The following is a 9,140-nucleotide window of genomic DNA, read 5'->3' as shown; positions in this document are numbered from 1 at the left end:
GCTTCCATTTTAAACATGTAGTTCACACTCGAACCATCACTAGAATCACATTTTCAAACAAAATAATACTTGAGAACATTTTGTTACTGTACACAATAAACAGATCCTGTTTCACAATCAGTTTGAAAATCAGGAGCTTGAATTGTTAAAAATCTAGGAACATAGAACTGGAATTTGATTTCCATAAATGGATAAAGAATCATCTTTTGAAAGATGTTAGTGTAGAATACTTTTCTCCAGTGCTTTTCCTGGAAGATGGCTGCAGACCTCACTGTTCTTCTTTAGCATTTTCTTGATTGTTACAGTACTGTTGTCCTTTAACATGACTTTCGCTTCTTTCCCCTAAAGTTCCTGCTGTGTACTTTGTGTTTTATAATAGCTGATGAGTGTATGCTGCAGTGGTCTTAGCTTGTTGGAGATCTGTGGTCTGGTCCACTAGGGCAGCATCTTGCACTTTGTGCTCCACACCTTATGCCCCATTTCTGTTCTTCTAATTTCTGTCATGTTTATCACTCCTGCATATACTCTGTATTCCAGTTCTGTGTCATCATCAGACTTCATCAGCTGATGAAAGCTGGGGAGAACTGACACACAGAGACATTAAACGCCTTCTCCCCTGTATACTCTTCTTGTGGCAAAGCTGAGAACAAGGCAATGGAATCTTCATTTTTTGTCTTTTGTTCTACCCTTGTGAGCTGCAAACTCAATGTTCTCAGACACAAGAGCAAGAGAGCTGCTATACTATGCTAAGGAAGAGATTAGCTTAATTCATTGTGGTGATGGCAATCAGAAAATTTTTAAATTCTCTTTTTATTTCTGTATCCTGAGTTGTGTTCCACTGATCTCTTCTTAAACAGTAGGGCAGCAGAGTGTTAATACAAGTAAACGTTTGCCTAGATCTTAGCTTTATTTCCATGTGGGAATCACTATGGCACTATATAATACACTCTTGTTAATACATTTACTATGTATTTCATTTCTTTCTCAGTAAGAATGAAAAACAAAGGTAACCACAGGTTATAATGTATGAAGATTTTTGAAGATTCAAGTAAGAGCAGCAAAGATCCATTTAAAAAATTGGTCTTTGTTAATCTCTCTTTGGGAGCTGCAGTTATTTTCCCTGGGTGAATCTTTCTTCCATTTGATACATGGTGTGTTGTTCTAGATCTCTAATGCAGCTGGCATGAATACAACTTTCATTCATATTCTGCAGTCTGGGAGTCACTGTCAGCCTCATCTTGGATGTCAGCAGAAAGATGCTCATTTCAGGAAATGATTTTGTAACTCACAGTGCTCCAGAGAGCACAATTTGTGTCTGCTGGTGCTACCCCAGAGGCCACCTCAGCTACAGCTTCATCACATCAGCATGCCCGTGTGCAGCACAGTTACAATTCCTAGCAAAGACAGGATCCTAACATACATCCTATATCATCAAAGATGTAACTTTTATCATACAGTCTCAAATGCAAAGGAAGAGGGTACTCCTCTGGCCTTTTTAAAGGTTATTACTCCTCCAGAAAGATAATGTTTAAATATAACAAATAGAAGCAAATTGCAGTCTTGACTTTGGACATAAGCAAACAAATTCAGTAACCTGCAGCTTCCAAACTGTGGATGAAGGAAGGGTCAAAAAACAGTCTGAATCTCTGTAAGGTCCTAAGAGTAGAGCACTTCCTGTCAGTTAGGATCACCTAGCAGTAGCCTGATTGACTTGTAAAGGAGCTGCCCCATGGGTTCCCTGGAGAGTAGCCAATTAGTATTAACTTTTCTATGCTGTTCTGGCCCATGCTGTGCCCAGCTGCTCCCCACATAGTGCTGGGTTGCCTGAAAGTCCCAGGTTGGGCTCTCTGTGCATCCTGGGGATGAGCAGGGTCCTGTATCCTAGGGACTGCTGGTCAGAGAGAGGCTTAGGAAACCATTTTGCTATCACTAAATAAACAATTTGTTTTTATATTTTAAATTCAGGGGGAGAAATTCATCCTCATCTTTGAGGGAGACAAATTTAACTTTGTGCTGCTGAGTGGTGTGAGTTGTCTCTTGCTACACATCTGCCTGTCCATGCTGGCTGTTTTCCCTCTTCCCTCAAGATCAGAAACCGAGATAGAGGAGTTGATTGTGCCAGGAAGCCTCTAGAGAGAAACCAGCCTAGCTCCTGGACCAGATCCACATGAGGAAGTAGAGCCAAAGCTTTGCAGCAACTGAGGAAGTCAGAGGCTTTTTGACCTAGTTGTGGGAGGGAGGGGGAACTCATTACCTAGATATGGAAAGGAGAAAAAAGTAGAGAAGAGCAAGAAGAAATCAAAGAAGCAAATGCTGGAAGCCATCTACAGATATAACTGAATCAGCAGGCTGTTTACACCACTGCTGCAAGTTATAAGCTGGACAAGACCCTACTTGTTCAAAACATGAAATAGAGTCAGCTGTGTCAGAGCAGATCTTGTATATAGGGAGACCTCCCCAGTCTTACTGATAGTGCAGAGAAACTCTTCTAGAAGTTGAATTGGTAGTTTGGAGTCCAGCTGCTTATATTCCAGGTAGTATATTGTTTCTTATGTTTCCATCATCAGCTTCATAGCAGTTTGTTTGCAATGCTTTATCTCTGCTCACGGCAGAGGGCTTCAACATTCTCCCATTGTAATATATACCAGGATGGTCTTTAGAGTTAGGGACTGAGAGATGCAACAAGTAGCTGTTGTGGAAGGGGAAGCATGTTTTCTGACATCTGGGTCTGCTAGGGGAGAAGACGAGAGCAAGGGACAGAGAAAGCTTTTTTTACTCTGAGGACAGCTACAGGTAGTGGAACAAGCTACCCAGGGAGGTTATGTAGTCTCTAACTGTGAATGTTTTTAAGATTGAAAAGTACAAAGCCCTGACCAAAAGGATAAAGCCCTGAGCACCCTGGTCTGATTGCAGAGCTGACCCTGTGTTGAACAGGGGTTGGACAAGGGACCTCGTGAAGTTCCTTCCAACCTGAATTGTGACAACGATCTTATAATCTGTGGAGCTATTTGTCAGATTCTTCTAATTAAATATGGGTTGTTGTCATGGATGAGTCCCTTTTGAGAGGAGTAGAGAGCCTGATATGCTGACCGGTCCTGACCCATGGGGAGATCTGCTGCCTTTTGCTCTCCTTCACAGAGCCAATGCCTTACTGCTTGTCTGAAAACAATTATTAAGACAGTATCAGCTGCTGATCTCAGGGTATCATTTATCACTGGATTTGTTGCCCCTGAAATCAGCACTGGCAAAACTTGTCAGTAGTAAGGAGAAGGACTGAGGCGTTTAGTTTCAGGGCAAGCTTGGCTGAGGGTGCTGGAGGCCAGCCAGGGCTGGGACTGGAAAGGGGAAGCTAGGATTTTCTAAGTTCTGTAACATACTGTTATCATTGTGTAAAAGTGGGGAACGTAGTCTCAATAGTAAGGCACCAACTTGGCAGCCAGTTTTCAATTTAGACATTGTAAGAGGTATTGGGTAAGTCATATAATCTCTCTCTAGCTGAACTTTCCATCTATAAAGTCAGAGTAATTACAAAGAGACACGGAATACTTATTTTATCTACCTGAACTGTCAACTTTTTGTATCGCTAACTCTGATGTTTGTGCAATGTCTGTTACTATGATGTTCTGATCAAAATCAGTGCCTACAAACCTCTCTGCCATATCACAAAGTTCTCAGCCTGCAGGCCTTTTGTTTCAGACTGTACACTCAGGTCACAACTTTTAAACAGGACAGTGTGCAGCAAGTATGTTTGTTTTCATTGAATACAGTTCTGTTTCATAGTGCCTCATGCTGTGATGGGCTTGATTGTAAAAGTAACTGTTGAAACATTTGGTCTTACTGTTGGAGGAGTTTTAGGCCGCATCAGTATGAGGTGTGGGGACTAGGCTGATTTAAAAGCTACAGAAAGATGTAGGTTGAAACAAAGCAGATTCTCCTGTTTAACCCATTTTGAATCGTGGGGCTATTATTTGGCTTAATATAGTTCTGGAAGCCAAGAAAATGTTATTCATCATGCTTAAAAGATTGATCACAGCATTTATATCCTGAGGCCCGAATCCTGAAGTCCTTATTCAGACAGAACTTCCTTTGATCTCAAAGGGAGTTCTGTCTGCAGAAGAGCTTCAGAAATAGTGATGTACTGGCTCACAAGGCGCTGTAAAAACCTTTTAGTCTCTGTAAAAAAAGTCTCATCTGTGGAATATCTAAGAGATGTGCAACCAGCATGCAAGTTGTGCCACTGAAATGACCAGAAACATAAAACCATGGGAATGGGTAGTTAATTCTTGTCTGTATTAATGTAAATAAGATTCAGCAAGAGTTAGGAGACAGGACTTTCCCATATTTTTCAGACTACAAAAGGTCAAATGGAGGGATGCTACTGCTACTGGAGGCTTAAAATTACTTTTTCCTGCCATTATCTTGGAAACACTGCAGCCATAAGAACGTACACATATTGTTTCTGTGACTTCATATATTAAAAAATTTCTTTTATCCTAGACTGTAATTATTCCTCTCAGAAGCTGTTTTAGAACTGGCCCTCCTGTTCCAAATATCTGCCCTAACGATAGCATGAAAGGAAACAATATGAAATAAGATTCACAGAATCACAGAAACACCAAGCTTGGAAAAGACCTACAAGATCATCCAGTCCAACCATCCACCTATCACCAATAGTTCTCACTAAAAGTTCTTAAATTCTAAAAATTCTTTCAGGCAGAGGAAAGACTTGTATTATTTCCTGCCAACAGCAGTCTCTTTCCTGTCAAGGTAGCAGTATCCTTCAGTGCTGAATGAGCCCTAAGCTTCATGTTAAGGTTTGTAGCCATAACTTCCCCTGGAGACCAGCCTTGTGATTAACATAACTTGAGTGGAGTTCTCAGGCTTCCAGAGATGCAATCTTAGAATGGACCTGCAGCATTTAAAGCTATCTGAGGTCTCTGATGTTTGCAAGTTGTCCAAGTTTTATGCATTACAGTAGTTTAAGTTTTACAGAGATGGAATACTAAGGATGTGGTAGAATCCAGGTGGAAGCTAGTAGCAAAGGCTGAATTTTAGCTTCATTTTAATTTATAGAAACACACTGAAGAAAAAATCAACAGTTTGTGTTTGCACAGTGAAGCTGCACTTAATATTGCAGAGACAAAACTGAGAAACCCAGTTACTGCCTTGAGAAGCAATGTCATTTTCAGTGCTCCCTCCACCCCCCCAAACTGAGAGTTGCATTAAAATTCAGCTCAAATTTGATTGAAAGTTGAGAACCTGTCTCTAGTTCTTTGGGCTTCATCAAAATCTCAGAGTTTCAGCTAGATGCAGTGTTTTACTGTCAACTGATGAGATTGTCAGGGAAGAACTACCTGACAAAGTTTTATGACTAGTGGGAAGCAGAACACTGAAAATAGAGGGCTTTGCTGCCTCCAGAGGGAGGGAGGGAATGAGAGAGGGAGAGCAAGCTGTCCTGCTCCACCAGAGTCAGAGGACATTGCAAGGCATGTCTGCCTAAAATAGCTTTCATTCGATTTACAGAGGCTGTCTTGATTCTGAGGTTGAGTTGTTCGAATGTAGTTTGTTTTTATTGAGAGTTTCCTCCTGTGCTTCCTCATCTAGAGGCACAATGCATTGCTACTCTCTTCCTCTTTTTCTGTTACAGAAGCACTGTGAAGCTCAGATTGGGAGTAGTTTCATGACAGTGTGTGCTCTAACAACAAATGGTATCTGATTTAAGAACACATAAAATGCAAAGTAGAGTAAGTTGTTGATAAAACCGGGTATATACTCTTTTTTTTGTAATTCTATCATTTTATTTAACTTTAGTTATTTACAATTTCTATAAACAAGTTATGAGTTTCCTCTGTTACTCTTTTACCAAGACAGGTTTGTTTTTGATGTCACATCTACTACATATATTGATAGCATCTATAAAAATGTGCTAGAAACAGATATAAGGAACTGTTCATAGCACATAACCATTGCTTTTACACCAAGTGAAGACAGAGGTTCTTCCTCTTCATTTCCTACTGGCAACATTTGTGTTTGCACAGGAATCTTCTGATCCATTTGGGTAGAACTGAGAGACCATGAAGAAAGGGGACATGTGGAAATGTGTTGCTTGTTTGTTTGTTTGTTTTTCCTCACATACATGATTGAAACATTGCTGTTTCTCATATAAATAACTGAAACTTTTTATTTTTCTTTGTACCTTCTCAAACAAGAAGAGATACACTGCTTTCTGGCAAAGTATTGTATCATAAAGTTGCAATTTCTCGATCTCCGCTAGCAGTTCTCTCTGAAGATGCAAAGGCTTTACAGCTATAGAGTCACAATGGGGAAATGATGAATGAGAAACTCTGGACATTTTGAGAAAGTAGAAGTTAGAAAAAGATCTATAATGGATATGTTGAACCTTTACTTCTTTTACATGCAGAGTTCACTCCCATCAGAGCTGATATCAATCACAGTTTACAAAGAGATAAGCTCAGGAAAAATATTTAAATTCAGAGAACAAGTTCTTCACACACAAATCAAGATGGGGAGTCAAGTCCTATTCAGTGGCAAGGACTTGTAGAAAAAGATCTGTGCAAAATGGGAAGAACCAACACCTACATTCAAAGTCAGGCATGCAGAGAAACAGTGCCTTCCTGGCCTACCATTGCATCCTTTCAGAGATGAGTAGCCATGGAAATGTCAGTAAAAGGAATGAGTCTGTAAGGAAATTCAGATAAGAGGGGAAAAATGTTAACTGGAGAACCCTTCAGGGGCGAAAATATATGTATTACTCTGTCCACAGACATTTATTGTACAAACAATTTTTTATTTTATTTTACAAAATATGTTCTCACTAACATTTATGAGAAACTATCTGGGTTAAAGAATCTGTAATATCTATTAGAATGTTGCCACATTTTTTAATTTGTGAATGCCCTGGTTTTAGAACTTACAGTCAAACTTGCACTCAGTTCTCATTTAAGTAAGAAAAAAAGAAATAATCTGCCTTCCTCACTTCTGGCAATAGCTTACAAAATAGTACGAACAATCTGAAAGCAAGTAGCACTGGAAGGGTACAGTGTGCCTTTCCAATCACAGTTAATATGTGTCATATTGACCTTTGTTGGAAGCCAAATTCTGATTTCTGCTGATAAACATGATTCACATTTCCATAAAAAGATAGATGAACAGTGATGGGGAAAAGACAGGTGTACACACACACAACACACACACACACACACACACGCACACCCCTTGCCTGGTCTTTTGAACAGCTGGCAGAGAACCAGATCTATGAATTAGCCAATGAATGTATATCAAGAAGCATGAGAAGAAACAATGCATTCATCACTGCTAAAATTTAACTTTGTAACTTACCTTTCGGCAATGAAAATTCATAACGAGGATAATAAAAAGGGCAACAGAGGAACATTCGTCTCTTTTCTGTATTGAAATATGTTGCTGTTTGTCCAGCACTTATGTGCACTGAGCTGAGACCATTGACTTCACTTTCCTTTTGTTATGCTGGATATAAGGTAGAAAGTTGTGCGCTAAAAGTCTGTTCTGCTGATGAAATCTTGAAGCCTTACAATAGTTGTTTCAAAACAACAGATAAGATTCTGTTTGCATGACATTTTTCAAGTAGCAGGTGGATTAAATGACTTTGTTCAGAAATGGCCATCGTTGATCACAGCTGATCAAGGAAAGCAGTTTTCTGGAGATGAATTCTCTACCAGAGGCACAACAGGGCAGTATGGTTAACCTGCCAAATTTCATGATATTGTGTAGGTCTCTCTCCCCACTGCCATGAAAACCTTAGCTTTTGGTACTTCTGTTTCTTTGAGTTGTCTTTGCCTGTCCTGATTGCTGTGATGTTCCAGACCCATGCAGTTAGCAAACTAGCAGTGCCAAACTGCTGTCTCAGCATATCTGATCTGTATCACATCGGTTCAATTCAAAGGACATTGTTATTTCCTATACTGAAAGAGCAAGGAGCAAGCTGTGCCTTCTTCAGCAGGTACTTGTTTGGGTCAGAAGCTCACATGCACGAACATACCTTTGACTGCCATCTTCCTCCTGGACAAAATGCCACACTCTGCAGGAGTTCTGGTGGCGTCAACAGCATACTTTGGATGCCTGCTAATTACAAAAGTCTGTAGAGCCGCCACGCACTGCTACATACATAGATTAGAAATAGTTTCCACTTTTGCAGAACAGTCCTTCAATTACTTATTAATTGGGGCTTTGTGTTCCACTTTCTTGGCAAGGTCTGTGTTTGCCAATCCAGGGGTCAAAGAAAGTTACTTCCTTGTAAGCAGAGTTCCTTAGGAGAGATCCTTCATATTTATTCCTCTTACTGACATTTTTAAGACCCTAAAAAGAAAATGAGTCTGAGAAGGAAAATGCCCTTTCTTGCTACAGATGTGATGTCAAAATGCACCTGCAAACAAGTGGCATTAAAATGTCATGTCTTGGCCCTAGCTTTTTGTCAATTATTATGAATTATAAAATGAAGACCTCATTTAAAAGAAAGCAACTACATACCTGCTTGATGATGGCATTCAGAAGAATTTTAGTATTAGACTTTTGTTCCAGAAAAAAAAATAATCTTTGTGATTGTGATGTGTGCAAGTGATCCTCATTTATGAAGACAAGAGTGGTAAGTTTTAAGGATTGCTGTTAACACTATTCCATGTAACCAAAGCTCAGAGAGAATATGTCTGAGAGGGAACTGTCTTGAATATATAGGATGTTGAGTGTGCTTAGTTGACTTCAATTATGTGGCCCATTAAAAAACCATCTCTTTAGCCCATTTGCACAAAGGAGTGCGAATGGACCATTATTCAAGACTGGTTTACAGAATCATTATTTGTAGTGCTTAAAATTGAGAGATATGTAAAATAACTACTGTATGTATCTGTAATGATTTTTTGTTTCACATCTGAAAGTTTTAATATCTCCTTAGTGAATCTGAATACAACTGTAGTTCCTAATTAACCCTAGTTTCGTTTCATTAGAATGCTAGAGACAAAAAGAGAATTAGGTGTCTAGGCAGGTAGGCACTCCTTAATAGTAAACAGTTCAACTTAGGAGAAGAAATAAGTGTTTTTATTTCAGCACTGAAAATGGTAAATATAGAAACACCACAAGGAAACACA

The sequence above is a fragment of the Meleagris gallopavo genome, chromosome 2 (assembly GCF_905368555.1).
Source record: "Meleagris gallopavo chromosome 2, MGAL_WU_HG_1.1, whole genome shotgun sequence".
Lineage (NCBI taxonomy): Eukaryota > Metazoa > Chordata > Aves > Galliformes > Phasianidae > Meleagris > Meleagris gallopavo.
The sequence above is the reverse complement of the archived record's forward strand: the minus strand, read 5'-3'. Positions refer to the sequence as shown.